The 15,510-nt window shown below is 47.9% G+C and overlaps 1 protein-coding gene across 2 annotated transcripts in view; it reads left to right on the top strand.

The window, feature by feature from the left end:
* Positions 1–15,510, top strand: part of LOC147682144 (uncharacterized) — a 248,788-nt gene that overhangs the window by 24,145 nt on the left and 209,133 nt on the right. For both annotated transcript variants that reach the window (XM_086943557.1, XM_086943558.1), the window contains exon 2: positions 5,250–5,390. The gene's annotated coding sequence lies outside the window, so the exon portion shown is untranslated. The remainder of the gene's footprint in view (positions 1–5,249; positions 5,391–15,510) is intronic.

The raw sequence follows: 15,510 nt of genomic DNA, 5'->3' as shown, positions 1-15,510 counted from the left end.
GTGAGCGTACGTTGATCAGCAGGCAGTGGATCTTTCCGGAGGTGTTGGCATCTGCCTTGGTGGATGTGTGTGATGCGGTGTGGCTGATGGGGGAGGTGTGGGTGGAATCATCTGTGATGCAGGTGAAGCAGCAGCTCCGGCAGGAAAAAGAGCCTTTGTTGGTCCTGGAGGAGGCATGGGTGCAGTTGTTGTCCTGGCGTCTGGGGTTCAGGGCTCGAATTTCGTCTGAGGTGAAGTGGTGGCAGTCCGTGGAGGTTGGAGTCCTGCCGTTTGACGTGGTCCAGGTACGTGCGGGGTGAGCCCTCTGTGTGCATTAGCTTTGTGGTCGCACTGTGGTCTCCATGCTGGGCACCCCCTCTGGTGAGGTACCTGGCACAGCAGAGAGAGGAGCAGGAGGCGGCAGTGTGTGGGACTACCGGCTCAAGGGGTGAGATAGAGGCGGCCACGGAGGTTCTGCGGGGCAGGAATCAAGGCAGGGGGCAAGCCAGTAAGGCCGGCCTCGAGGGAAGACAGGTGGACAGAGAGGGTAAGCATCGCGGGCCAAGACTGCCTGGAGCCGGAGGGGTTGTGGGGAGGGAGAGCTGCAGGGCAACTAGCTGCTGAGGAAAAAGCCTATGCTGGGGAGGCAGAGGGGTAGAAGCAGCGCGTGGGCGCAGGAGTGGGGGAGATAAGGCAACTTACTTGGATGTTACAGTGAATGAAGGGTGGCCCAGCCCAGCCTCTTCTGGTCTCAAACGGGCCTGCTTTTGGCCCAGGCGCCAGCCACAATGCGGGAGTTGGCGTTCGGCTATCAGGCCGATGGTGGCAGGAAAACTGGGAAACATCCATCAGCAACTCTCCTCCCAGTGGCGTAGACTGCTGGAAGATGTAGTCAGGGAGTCTGGTGCAAGGAGGAGTCGGGGAGGAGGTTCAGAAGAAGTCACTCAATAAGAATAATACTTAACAAATAATTATCCAGTCTGGGCTTTTTCATTAGAAAAGTAAAAGTGCCTTTATTTCCCTTCACTACTCAATACTGCACTGTAATTTATAAATATACATAAGGCTAGTGTAAATACCTATGATAACATTACATTACACCGCCTAAAGGGCCATTGCCCCAAAATTCATAGGGCACCCCCTTTATGTTCAATACAGCATTTAGCCGTATATGGGGTGTCAGTTTGCATTATGTCAATGTTGTCTCCTCTCAAGATTGAAATCACATGTTATAGTAATACTTAATTCCATCACTGACTTCAGTAACCATACTCCCTCTGCACGTATAAAGAATAGTCAAGGTTTACAATCCTGTATCCACATTACCGGTAATAAGGCATGACATCCCTGCATCATCAACAATAAAGCATGACCTCCCCTTCTGCACTTATAAGGAACCAGTCATTGCAATTAGGTGCTTGCATCATCATTAATAAACATTGCAGCTTATTGGGAATAAGAATTACTATGAACATTAACACCCTTTTCAACAAAGGTTTGTCATTGTCCTCTTTGAATAATGCATTGATTAATCTGATGGTGCATAAAACTTTGAAAGAAAGCATTGACAACCTGCCCTGAAAAGCACTTTTCAATAAAGCATTTCAAGCCCTCTGACAACCACCTTTTAAATAAAGCATTTTCAACATGTACGATGTGCCACAGAACCTGCAGCCATAAACATACCTCCTAGAGGGCGCTGCACTACCAGCTGTAGAGCTCCAGCCTGGGTTGTCCTCTCTTCCTAGACCCTTTAAACTTGGGGTTATCACTTGGAAAAGACTTCTCTAGGGGGAGCTGCAACACTTGAAATTCCCCTGCACTCTCTTCTTGGTGGTGGTCTGCCACCCTGGGGTCACCACAAGCCACATAAATGATTTAATAAGTCAGAAGTCCTGCAGGGTATTATGGGGCACTCCATCAGGATCATGAATATTGTATTAGCGGCTTGGCCGCTTCCATTTAATGTGCAACGCTTGCCATTGTTGTTCTTTTTTTTTTTTTTTATCCTGTGGTGCCCGGTTCCATCCGAGCATCCCCCATGACTTCTTCATAGGGGACAGCCAAGGGAGCCTACTCCTAGCTGCCCCAGCTGGCTCCCAGTGCGACCAGCACTCCCACGTGAAGTTGCGGGAGAGCTAGCTGTTTCTTCTTCCCTGTCTGCTCCTGCAGACAGGAATCTCTTTGGAAGTGGGGCAGGCTCACGACACCTATGTGAGTTAGGTGGCACCTCCCTCCTCCTAGGAGACATAGGGCCAGAAGTTGCGATCCTGGGTCCCTCCCCTTTGCTTTGCGAGAGCGTGACAGTGCTCTTGCCTTATTTTTGGTGGTAGTGAGGTAGGAATTGGGGGTCCTGCGCATCCATTTATGAAATCCGACCCTGGGGTTGGGGCCTCTGGGTCATCTTGGCTCTGAGGAGGGGGCCCACGCATGCATTACAATTTACTCCTTGCACAACCCCAGGACTTCACCCACCCCGTGATTAGGGAATTGCCCGGCAGCAAAGCTCCACGCGCTCTGGGGTTGCACAAGGTGGGGGGGCGGTGGGAAGCGGGGGGGGGCGGTGGGAGGGGAGTCAATATTCTTCTGCTGAAATCTCTGGCCCCGTTAGGCCATTTTGCTTGTTCTTCGACTCATTTTGCCACTGGTGATGAGCCTTTGCCACCTGGAGCACTCTTCTCAGGCCTTCCGGCCTCTAAAGTGGCAAACCTTGCATGGCGATGGTTCCACTGGTTTTCTGTGCCAGCCTTCTTGCTCTTTCTCCTCTGGTGCTTTTTTCTTCCTTGGCGCAGAAGTCCACTTCTTTCCCCCAACTAGTTCTTACAGGGTGTCGGTGGTTCCTTCTCTCAGTTGCCCATGGTTGCTGCCTCCAGTCCTATTGTCGAGTAGAAAAACACAACCAAGAGAGAACTCTCCCCCTTGTACAAAGCCTTTTAAGTAGGATGGAAGGTTCTAAAACCAAGGCACCTCCGGCCTTTCGTGGGGTGCCACATAACCTCTTGCACAACATTCTGGGAAAATTCAAAATGGCGTCACTAGTTGTATCTCCTCTGGGGCCCCAGCTACACCCCTCGCTGGCATCACTACTAGGGCCTTTCCCACTAAAACTTCAAAGGAAAGGCCCTTCCTGTGTAGGCTCCAATTTGTCTTGGCTTCCAACTTTGTTGGGTAGGCTTGGGCGGTCACATTCATGGTAAGGGTGACAGCTAATTGATGCCTACAGATCCTTTAACCCCATCTCTTTCCGGCTTAGGAGCTGAGCGAAGCACTGTTAATTGCTTCCTTTGAATGGGTTGTCCTTTGTTCCTGCTGCTGGAGAGAAATGTAATTAACTTGGCACAGCAGGGTGACAAAATGCCTGGGCTTTGATCCTCAGCTGAGCCAGATAAGGATACATCCCTGGATGACCCATAAGCTGAACAAATATCTTCTTGGAACTCTCATATTTGGGGTTGCCATACAGATTCCACCCTCTTTTGATACGTCACTGGTCTCTGTGGGCCAAAGGAAAGCAAAACTGCACTCAAAGACAGTCTTCCCCATTGGTGTATAATGGAGTGTCACTGCAGACAAGGCAATAAACCACACTGACTTTCCCCACAAGACAAAAATAATTTTATGAGGCCTACCCCAGGTCAATAACCAATTCTGCAGAGTCCCCTCTTCGCCAGGCTACCTGTGTGTAGTAACTCGGCAGCAAATGATGGGATTCTCACACTGAGCTGAGCCCCCACAAATGTGCATGTGTACACTTGTAACCAGCCGGGCGCTCCGTCACAGCGGCCTTGTCTCAAAAGGCGGGCACAGGTGGAAAACATGCACAGGCCATTTACCTTATATTTACAGCTGGCGAGTCACAAGTGGTGGAGCTCACCCAGAGTAAAAAGGTCACATGCCAGATGGTCAATAAGCAGTAAAACCGGAGCATATTTTGGTAAGCAGAACCCATCGCCTTACGGCTACCTTACGCCAGGCTTGTCCTGAAACTGCCCAGAAAGTCCTCAGCATCGGCAGCACTGGATACACTGCATTGGCTTCCGGTGTAAAAGCGCATACTTTTTAAGGTACTTACCATCACCTACAGTGCCTACCACCAACAAGGCCCGCTGTATCTGAGGAAGTATTTTAAACCCTACCAGCCGAAACGAACCCTTAGGTCATCCACAACTAATCTGCTTCACGTCCCCAGATTTAGGCTAACGACCAAGGGAGGGAAATTCCCTTGCAGTCATCGGGTCGAAAGCCTGGAATAACCTTCCCATGTCCCTGCGTCAAAGTACAACTGAACTCCGCTTCAGGAAAGCCTTAAAAACCTGGATCTACCCTCTGTCGGAATCAGGTTACAAAGCGTTGCTATGACCCTCTCTGTGTCTGATTTTTCACCATCATGATCTCTCAGCATATATCTGACAACTAGGAGTTGAAGCGCCAAGATACTCCTTGGAGTGGTAGCGCGCTATATAAGAACCCAATCACAATCGCCTGTTAGCAAAACTCAGTGAACCGCCTAGTCCATGTAAGCAACTGTCTCTTGGTTTCTCACAGTTTACCCAGGGTGGATGAGGTCAGACCAGGTTGAAGAGTCTCAACTGCAGCTGTGAAGGTGACATAAGGGATTTACCTTGTGAGGTTAGCAGATCTTCTTACAAATGCTACACACTGATGGGCTGATATTTCCATCTCTGTGTTAGTGACCCAAACATTAACTTTATAGATGTGTGACTTCTTCCTCACTACTTTGTTGCCACTCATTGCTGAGCATAATTAGTGAGACTAGAAGAGCTAACAGACCTTTTCTCTCTATCCTCTGAAAGATACTGACAGTCCAAATGCACAGTGTCTTTGGTGAATGCTTCCTGGTTGGCAGCAGTGCTTCTAGAGATTTACCCATCGAGGTTGATATAGTCTTCAGTAAACAATGCATTTTGTTTAGTCTGGAAGGATCATTTTCAAGTACTATTCATTAGCACTGCATTCAGAATTGGAAAAGGCTATTAAGTATATGACCACAGCTTTAGAGTTTTTCAAACAATCTGACTTTTCTGATTAATCGGCTGTTGGATGAGCAGTTCTCCTTGAATAAACTTCGCTACCAATTCCGTAGCGGTATAAGAAGTCTAATATGGATTCTGCCACTCTAGAGCAGTTTGTTGTAAGTTTATCTACCATTCTTATATGTATACAGCACGTCTAGCAACTGAGCAATCGACATACAATATGTAAAGTGTATTTACATTACTACTTTTGACAATGTATGCTTTCTTTTGCAGTGCTTTAAGTGATTCTTTGTTCACTGCCACGCTGGCGACGTCCAACTGTGATTATGTTTATCTCAATGGATCTGAGAAGGAATTTTACAGCACAGTTACTGAGGAACTTGAGCAGTTTCTACATGAAAAGAACCAGAAAAAGTAAGACACAGTAATAAACACACTTTTGCATGCCTGTCTGAGGTTTGAGCGTCAATACTTATTTGGCACTTTGTGGTAATGGGTAAATATGAATGATAATTTTAGTTAACGCCATCTGTGTTACTCAAGCACTGAGTCATGGTCTTACAGTTGGTTAATTTCTCTTACATTCTCTTCCCAAGCTTAAGTCATACATGCAACAAAACAGCTGATCCTCATGCTACCAGTGGTCATTGAATTGCCTACACTACTGCCTTACTGTGGGGTCAAACAAATGTTTGAACCAACTTTAGAATTTGTAGCCTCTGGAAGCAAGATGTTTTGAATGATCTGCCTTTACTTTAAGCGTTTTGGTTCATTTACATCCAAGACTATTCCCATATTGTAGTGTATTCTATTGCAGGATTTACATTACACTTATTACTTCTATGTGGGTTAATGAAGCACTTGCACACAAAACTAAGCCCTGTAGGGTGCGTGGGTGGAAGGGTGTTTTTTGTCGTGTGTGTGTGTTTCCTTAAATATATCCTTTTAAAAAATATATATATTGGCAGTTGGCATTAAACAGAGCATTAACAAAGCTTCAAGTATCAAGATTCATGCAACGTATCCAAATATACACACATAATACTTGTAGTTCAGCTGGAAATAATAGTACAGTCCAATTGCAGTCCCAATACAAACCCAATCGCTCCCCAGAGTAACATTAGACCTAGTGCCTTTTACATTGACATATATGTAGGGCTTAAAGCCGAATAATACAAGGGTGATTCCTTATGTGGGGAGTGCGCAGACCAGGTGTTGGCATCCTATATATATATGGTGGGTGCTCAGCCGAGTGGGGAGATAGTGTCTGCGTTGAAGGTAGGTGGTAAAGGGTTCCCAAATAGCTCTGTGGCGGGAATTTGGTTCCATAAGTTCCCAAAATGTGGATAATTGCTCCTGACAGTAGGAGACATCTTTGAGCCATGCTTGGATTGTGGAAGCCCGCTGCCTACCCAGTGCATCGCCACCCTACGTTTGTCCAATTAGAGCAAAATGGCGTCAAGCCTGCGGGTGCTGTGCGGCATATCCTTAACATAGCTCAGCAGACCTGTCAGCGGAGTTGCGGAAAGTGTCATGTCGGCAATATCGTGCAAATGTTAAAGATCTCGGTCCAGAGGGTCGCATCTCTGGGACAATGCAATACTAGATGTAAGACGCCAGCCTGTGGTAAGTGGCACCGCAAAGAGGGTCTGCGGTCTATCCCATCTGCCAAAGCTGTATGGCATGCAATATAATCGATGTGTAAATTTGAAATGTAGTGGGCGGACCCGGTAATTCGTGGACCACATTTAGAGTTTACTGCAACAGTAGGCTCACTGGGTATCTGTCAAGGGACTGTCCAGGTCAGGAGTCCGGCCTCACGGGCTCTTGGTGTAAGAGTCTGGAAAGTCTGCTGTATTTGTGTATAGAGGTGGGCAATTAGTTTACACTGTTTTTGAGGTGGTATATTCATATTCCAGTGCGGTAAGTGTTGGCTGGGTGCAGGGAAGGGCCCATGAAGTGCCTTGCAGGTGGCTTGTAGTTGAAAATATAGAAAAGTTTCGAGCAGCATAGGCCCTAGGGGCAGACCGGTCTTTTGCCCCCGTTGGAGGAAGGAAGTGTTCATCAGGCTGCAGATCCACAAAGGTGTATATGCCCATTGTGCCTGCGTGCCTAATCGCTCCCTTATCATGCAGTGGTGGGAGTAGGGGGTTGTTAGCTACAGGAACAGAAGGGCTATATAATGTTGGGACAACTGCGCTTTTCCGTAGCCCAGCCATGCCTAGCGTATATTCTGTGTAGTGTCAATCTCCAGTCTGGGATGTTTATAGGGAAGGAATAGGGCTGTTGTGAGTGGCCAGGGGGACACCTTATCACACTTTATCACGACATGGGGTTGGAATGGTGTGGAATGTATCCAGTAATGTAGGTATTGGGTCTGCACGCACAGGGCATATAGGGTACATGTCTGGGGCACCCATGCAGCCCTGTGACTTTGGTAAGGTAAACGCTTGTGAATTCCATCTGGCCCATACCAATGAGCTCCGGTTTGATGGTAAGCGTTAAAAAAATAAAAACTCCATGGCGAGCAGTAATGAAATGTTTATAAATAAATGAAGAAATTTGGGAAGTACGACCATTTTGGCCAGGGCGATGCGGCACGCTACAGACAATGGAAGTCTGGACCACACCGAAACTCTGTCAGTCCACTACATGCCCGTAATTGGCCTTCACAGTTTCTCAAGATCTCTGCTCAGCCAGATGCCCAATATTTAATCGGACCAGAGGCCCATTTCAGAGAGTATTTGTTGGCGGATGCTGATGTTGGGTCTGTCAATGGAAAAAGGAGCCTTTTTGCCCAGTTCACTTGGATGGCAGAATAGCTTCCAGACCACAAAACCTCCCGCGTTATTGGGGCCATGTTCGTCCGAGGGTTACGTACACAGATGGTAATATCGTCTGCGTATAATGAAAACACTAAACCCCTAGATGCAAAGCCTAGTCCTCTGTCTGCATGATGTTGATGGAGTTGTACAGCGAGGGGCTCCATGGCTACAGCAAATAGTAGGGGTGAGAGTTAACACCCCTGCCTCATGTCATGTGTGACGGGGAATGGCTCAGAAATAAGTCTGTTGAGCCAAACGCGAGCAGTGGGAAGTGTGTACAGGAGTTGGATTAGTGAGATATATCTGGTGCTGAGGCCCATTCGTCTCAACAGTGAGAAAAGATAGGCCCATTCTAACGAGTCGCAAAATACAGAGAGTGGTGGGAAGGGATCTATCTCAGATTTTACTATGAGTATAGGGACTATAAATTCCCCCTACACTGAGAACGCAATTCTTACTTTTTCACTTTAAACTAAATGATCACATGCCATGTAGTCATCATGATAACCAATTTTATTTATGGCAATCTGTTCTCCAAAGTACTATTTTTATTTTTTATATATGATGTTATTAGTCAGACCAAATACAGGTGTGTATATATACACATCATTATTTCATAATCAAATACAAACAATAAAAACGAACATCGAACAACAAACTAATGAGTTTCTAACGAGTCGAACGCTTTAGTTGCGTCCAGCAGCGGCGGGTACCTGCGGGTGTAGATGATGCATTACTGCGAATAGGGTCCGTAGGTTATGGGATGTCGACCTCCCCGGTATGAAACCGGACTGGTCAGGCCTCGACATCACTTGTGGCAGCTGCATCAACATATTCGCCAATACTTTAAAAAATATCTTATTATCAATATTAATGAGAGACCGGAGGCAATAGGGGTCACATTTGTCCACTGGCTTATCAGGTTTGAGTATTTTTACTATGACAGCTTTCCTTAGCGACGCAGGAGTGACCCTGCCTCAACAGAATCCTGGTACAAGTCCAGGAGTCGGGGACCAAAAGCTGGAAGCATTCTTTGTAGAAGGCCAATGTTAACCTGTCAAGCCATGGGGCCTTATCTCCAAGTAGACTGGCGATCGCCTAGTTAATGTCCTCAACTGGGCCAGTCCAAAAATTCCTGTTGAGCATTAGACAGCCAGACCTTCTGTATCGTATCTAGATATGTTGTAAGTTCCGCAGAGGTCACCACCGGAGTAGCAGAATACACCTTAGTGTAGAAAGAGGACATCACGTTCAGAAGATCAGAGGGGGATGTGCGGGACCTACCCTCCGCGTTCCGATACATAGACTGAGTCTTGTGGCCTCTAGAACAACCAGGCCAATGTCCTGCCTGGGTGAACCCCTTCCCATTTCGCTGAGCCAGAGTTTCCTTTCCAAGGTAGTTCTTTTCGCATATAGCTTCTTCCTGGTACTCAGTCATTTTGTCTCGAATATTTGCTATTATAGTGGGGTCATTTGAGTGGAATAAGTCTGTATCCAGGGATCTGATGTCATTTTCTAGTCTGGTATGTGACCCACAGATGGGCTTGAGGATACCATTTTGCTTGACAATACAGACCTCCCCTTATGACTGCCTTAAAGGCTTCCCATAATATAGAGTGGGGTGAGCTCAAGGAGCCTGTGTTTTTCTTAAAATATTCCTCAATGGCCATCTGGATCTAAACTCAAAGCTACGTCTCGTAATGCATCCGGCGGAGACTGCAGGCAAATGTGCTTGGCGTAGCCTGGTGGAGAAGCTGGACGATATTTATAGGGGCCTGATCGGAAAGGGTGTGTGGTAGGTGCGTACCTGATGTGGTCCACTGCTGTACATCTTTAGCAGTCAGCCAAAAATCAATTCTGGACCATGCACTGTGTTGCGAGGAGAGACATGTTTCCTCATGCACACCACTGTGTGTGAGCCGCCTGATGATCATCAGAAATCAGTGCATGTAATGTATTAGACGACTGAGGTGGGGACGCCTAGAGCTGCTAGATGTATCCCGCAAGTCTTCTAGGGGAACGTTGCCGCCCCCCCCCCCCCCCCCCCCCACACACCTCCCCTCCACGCATAATAGCATCTGTTGGCCAATTTTAGAGATTGAGTGCAAGGCCTTCATGAAAAACTCTTGGTCATCTGTGCTCAGCCCATAAATTACATCCAGTGTTATGGGATGCCTGTAGAGTGTGCCTGCTAAAATTACATAACGTCCATCTTTATCACTGAAACAGTGTGATGTCTGCCATGGTAGTAGCCTCTTTAATGTGGCAGTGACCCCCCCGGCATAGTTAGAATATGTTGATGAGTATATTGCTCCCCACCCTCGTGTGAGAAGGCCCTGAGTGGGGGCCTTCGGCAGATGAGTCTCCTGTAAGAACCATATGTCTGTTTTGTGTCTGGTAAGATAAGCGTGCACCAGTCGAGCTTTTTGCCATTATTTAGCCAGCGTATATTCCATGTCAAGCAGGACACGCTAGTAATCCTGTTTGGGAGTGGCTAGAAGATAGCAGAAAGAGTGCATACTTAGGCTCCAAAAAATGGGACTGACAGCCTCGCAAGTACTTAGTTCAGAAGGACGATGTGCAGCAAAGGAACATTGCCTGACTTTTTGCCATACGTTTTTAGAAACTGTAGCATCTTTCCTCCTTTTTTCCCAAGACTCCAACCAACCCTCTCCTACCCTTCACCTACACCAACCCCCCCAAACAGGTTGGCCGAGCTGTTGAACCTCCATGGGGTCCCATATAATCTGACAGTATGTTAAGAGACGTATCAGTCTAAACATATCATTAGCATCATTAACTTTTTAACAAACAGTAATGGTAGTGATCTATGCATTATCAGCGGGGCACTGCCATTCCTCCCATCTCCCGCCATTAAGACGACTGCATGGGGTATAATAGTAGGCATCATTCTCACTAAGGTGTGACCTTGCCGAGGACCATGTCAAGGCTGTCTGAGATCCACGAGTCTTGCCCATCTGTTTCGCAGATTTCAATGCCTGCTTGGTGTCTGTGAAGTAATGTACCATGCCCTCGTGGGATATTCTTAACTTTGCGGGGTATAGAAGGGTATATTGTACGCCCGCCTGTTGTAGTCATTTTTTTACTGGTATGCAAGTCCCGGCGGGCCACCTGCACTACGCCAGGGTGAAGTCAGGATAAAATGTATGTATGTATGTATGTGTGTTCTTATATAGCGCTCGACTTACCCTAGGGCATCTCGGCGCTTGCCTTGGGAACCCGTCCTGGTTTTTCCCTGTGAGATAACCCGTACTGGGCATCCCCAAGGTGAAAGCCAGGCATCCCGCCGTGGGGCGGGGCGTAGTGGAGATTAAGCAAGCTTAATGCCCAGAGTTGCAGAGTGTGAACCCGTGATTATAGTGGGCACCGAAGCTAAAATTATCGAGTCCACGGACAATTGAGCTCAGGACCCTGCCGCGTCGGGAATTGCACCCTGGTCCCTGGTCTTACCTCTGCTTCAGGGTATGCCTCCTCTAACCAGTGGAATTGCAAAAACAACAGGTGATGGACCGAATAAGGATCAATGTCACACATTCAACCCAGTCAAAAGATCTGGGACCTAATCCATCGTTTTTTTGCACTCCACACCACCCTGGGTTAGACAATGGCGATATGCAAATCAGCTCTGACCCTGTGCCCCATGGGAACAGTCCAGTCCGAACTACAAAAGCCATGTCCTTCCCAGAACGGAATCAAGCATCCGAGGACCGGACCGGTTTCGAGGTAACACCTCTCATCAGCCCGGCTAGCTTGACTCCAGTGGTGTGGAGTGCCTGGGACCCACGTCTGGGCATCCCCAGTACACTTATAGCGGAATTGCAAAAACAACAGGTGATGGACCGAATGAGGATCAATGTCAAACATTCAACCCAGTCAAAAGATCTGGGTCCTAATCCATCGTCCTCTAACCAGTGAGCCACACTTCTCCACGACAAATTAAATGGTGTGACCTTGATCCTGGATCTGCCCTCTCTTGTGGGCCAGCCTAAGGACTGTATCCCGGTCCAGATAGTTCAATAGGTGGACCACGATAGGTCAGCGGGAGGCCTCCACCGGTGGCCTGTGTCCCAGCGACATATGAACCCTCTCCATGAGAAAGACAGGTGATCGGCTCCAAATATGTCCTGCAGTAGAGTTTCGACAAACTCCTCCTTTTTAGGTCGAGCCTCAGGCATTGCTTTAGCATTGCTTGTTTGGCAAGATTATTGGACATGGCTGTGGTTTGAGATATCCCCATTATGTGGAGATTATTGGTCTTTGAGCAGGCCTCAAGGTATTCGTTTTTGGTCTTGATCAGCTTAAGCACTTTGTCCACAGGCAGGAGGTTTTCAATCGGAATCAAAGGAATATCATCCGCATCTGATACTCTGGTATCCAAATGGTCAAGTCTTGTCAAGTGTAATGTGCGTCTTCCCGCTTCTTGACGTGGTAAAGGTGAGGAAGTAGAGTTTAGAGTCCATTGCTTTTAGGCTCGTTTTAACGTCCAGGATTATCTCCAGGAGAACTGTCTTGCACCCCAGCCTCCTCCATCTGTCCAGAATTGACGTCCTGATCGGAGGCGTTGTCTGCTTGGGTAGATCGTCTTTTCTCAAAGGAAAGTTTTGGTTGTTTCACGTCGTGCTTGTCCATGTCTCGGCTGGTGCGGCAGGACAGCCCCCGGGATCCTGTTGCGCCGGCACGAGTAATATGTCTGAGCCTGTATAATAAATCCTATTGCTCCTGGGTAGTATCTGGATGTTCCTTCGATGCTGTCTCGTAGTGTTCAGGGCCCGCCACACCACCCAAATTTAGCCTCGTACGAGTGGCACGAGGAGGCCGCAGTTTCGGGTTGATGCAGATGGCTCTGGCTGGAAGTAATGCAGATGTAGTGACTGTCATCCAGGGCAGAGAGCAGATCGCCCTGATATCATGCACTGCGCCCCCGCCTATGCAGTATATAATCATGTGTGGGATCCGCAGCCCGGGGCCTGCCTAGCTTGGCTCAGTGGGAGGGCAGCATGCAACCTCCCGTCGTCCACTAGGCCAGCATGCCCCCCCCCATTTCTGCCAACGATCTGTTGCTATGCCGCAACAGGGGTTCATATTGTCATGGGCCTGGGGATCCAGACAGGATAGTGTCCACAAGGCGAAGGGCCACATTCTCTAGGCCAGCCAATGGAAATACAGCCCCCTTCTCGTGGCTCAAGGTGTGATGAGACCGGTCCATGGTAGGCCCTATAGATCCCAGGGTTTTTCCGTTCCTGTCAGCTGCCATCTCCAACCCCGGGCCTCCAGCACCCTCCAGTCAGGGCGCAGGGCAACTCGCCGCAGGGCCAGCTGACCCTGTCGGCACTGCACATGTGCTCATGTGAAGCACCATCGGAGGCAGGTAGCACCTGGGCACAAGCACAGCAATCTCCTCTGCACAGCGCGGGCCGCACACCCTCTCCACAGCAGACATCAGCCTGACAAGCGGTCCACCCCAAGCCACGGCCGCCTCCTTCTCACTGGCGCTGAATCGGTGGTCCCCTCCGCGCCACAGCGATCTCATCCAGGCATCGCTTTTTTCCATCAACCCTCCACCATTCTCAAAGCTCCTCTTGCCTCGGCTCGCAATCAAGCGGCCGCGATCATTGCTCCCGCTATGCGGGTTATAGTCTCAAGTCCGGCATGCTGCCCTGTGCTCCTGCAGGTCAGCGGCCAGGAGCAGAGGGCTTCAAAGGGCCTCGATCTGGCGCCATTAGGCTGCCTCATACTGTACCAGTGTTATTTTCCAGGTGGGTGCACCCAGGCTTGGCAGATTGTTAGATTCTTGTCTCAGCCGGCAGAGCCCTCTCACTGAGCGGCTACTTGCTGCTCAGCGAGACCATGCCCCCCTTAAATATATCCTTTGTGGAAGGTGTTTCCATTTCATGCATGATGACCACCAAGGTGCGGTTACTATGTTGTTATGGGACAGAGCTCTCAACAATTTGGTGGATAAAGAGGTGTGAGAGATCAACACAGTTTATGGTATTTGTTATGATTATATCTGCATTGATGTACCAATTTAGTAAATGTATCTTTTTCTCTAAGCTAATTCCAGTATTGTCTTATAATTGGCCAAATATTACTCCTTCTCTAGAAATTCTCAGAGGATGTGAGTGATCTTAATAACTTCCTAGGGAAGGCATTAGATGGTTGTTTCTTCTCCACTATCCTAGGATCTCATGGATTACTATTTTTGGATATTTTCAGTCCGGTTCAGTCAGGGTTGTATCCCTAAGACTGTCCTTCTACAGTCTGCTGATGATGAATTTCACTTCTCTCTCAGGAAATTCTTGACTCTTTGCATCCATGCACTTATCTGTTAACTTGTATAGTGTCAATTACACCCATCTGTTCAACATCATGAATGATCCACAAAAATATTAAACAAGGGCCCCAGCAGCTTCCACACTGTCCTCTACACTGTTCAGTCTTTATATGGAACTCGTTATTCATGTAGAAGTTTAAACTTTCCAGAGCCCTGCTGTTTTTTTGCGACGGTGCTGGCGCAGAAGTAGAGCAGACCTTCTGTCTCCATACTTGGACAATTAGTCGTCAAAGTCTGTGTTCTTTGTACTGGTCCAAGAAATTCTCCAGCGGACAATGACTCTTAACCTCGACCTGGGCTTCACCATAAAGCTCAAAGTCTCACCTCCAACATAGACGCAGACTTCTTTTTGGGGTGGTACACAACACCGCTTTTATGAAGCCTTGCGCCCTCCTCAGAGAATTGAGAATGTTCAGACGAGGATTCTTATATTTAGACTCCAGCACATGTTGCAGTCCGGCACGTTTAGCTCTTTTTGGCCTCATGGCCAAATGATTCCTGTTAGTTTCTAATAGCAAATGCCAAATGCGATCTCTCCAGTGAAGTCTGAGGAGACAGTAGGTGCAATTTCAGGGATACCTCTGGGCCCAGGTGCTGATCTTTAGGCTCTTAACTGGTTGATGAACCCCTCCAAACCTCAGAGGGATTTCCTATACACTCCCCTTGCTGGCTACTGTGTGTTCCTGTTGGGCTTAGGTGCTCATATGGCTACCATGATGGTAACTTAGTCTTTGGTCCATGTTAGAGTCCTAAATTTGCCTACTAATAAATGTGCTCAAGCTGCGGATGGCCAGTCTTGGTCTGATTGCCTTTCTTCCTTTCATCTGGGAGGGCAACGTCTGAATTCCGTAGGACAAGACCCCCGATGTTCATTATATCTATGCACAAGAGTGCAGTGGGATCAATCTCCCTATGTTGGGAAGTGATTTGTCTGTGGAAGTGGATTCAGCAATGGGGAATGTTCTCTGTATCGGTTCACGTACCAGGCTCCCTCAGTGTACAAGCAAATACTCTCTGTTGCCTAATTGCAGGATCACGAATGGAAGCTACATCCCCAAGTAATGAAGATGTTCTTCTCCAGATTGAGGTTTTCATTTGTGGTTCTCTTGACCCCCGATCTAGTGCAGGAAGTGTCTTTTTTTTATGCCATACACTTCCTGCTGAATGGTTCCCGGAGGAATGCCTCCAAGTCAACTTGTCTCAGTGTCTGTTCTATGCATTTATGTTGATCCCACTTCTGTATAGTACTGAGATAGGTGTGGTACTGTCAAGCACAGCTGATCCTAATTGTGCCAGACTAGGCGAGGAGGATCTGTTACATATTCTGTTGGTACCCAGCACTTGAAAGCTGTTC

This window comes from Lissotriton vulgaris, chromosome 11 (genome assembly GCF_964263255.1).
Source record: "Lissotriton vulgaris chromosome 11, aLisVul1.2, whole genome shotgun sequence".
Classification (NCBI taxonomy): Eukaryota; Metazoa; Chordata; class Amphibia; order Caudata; family Salamandridae; genus Lissotriton; species Lissotriton vulgaris.
The sequence above is the reverse complement of the archived record's forward strand: the minus strand, read 5'-3'. Positions and strand labels throughout refer to the sequence as shown.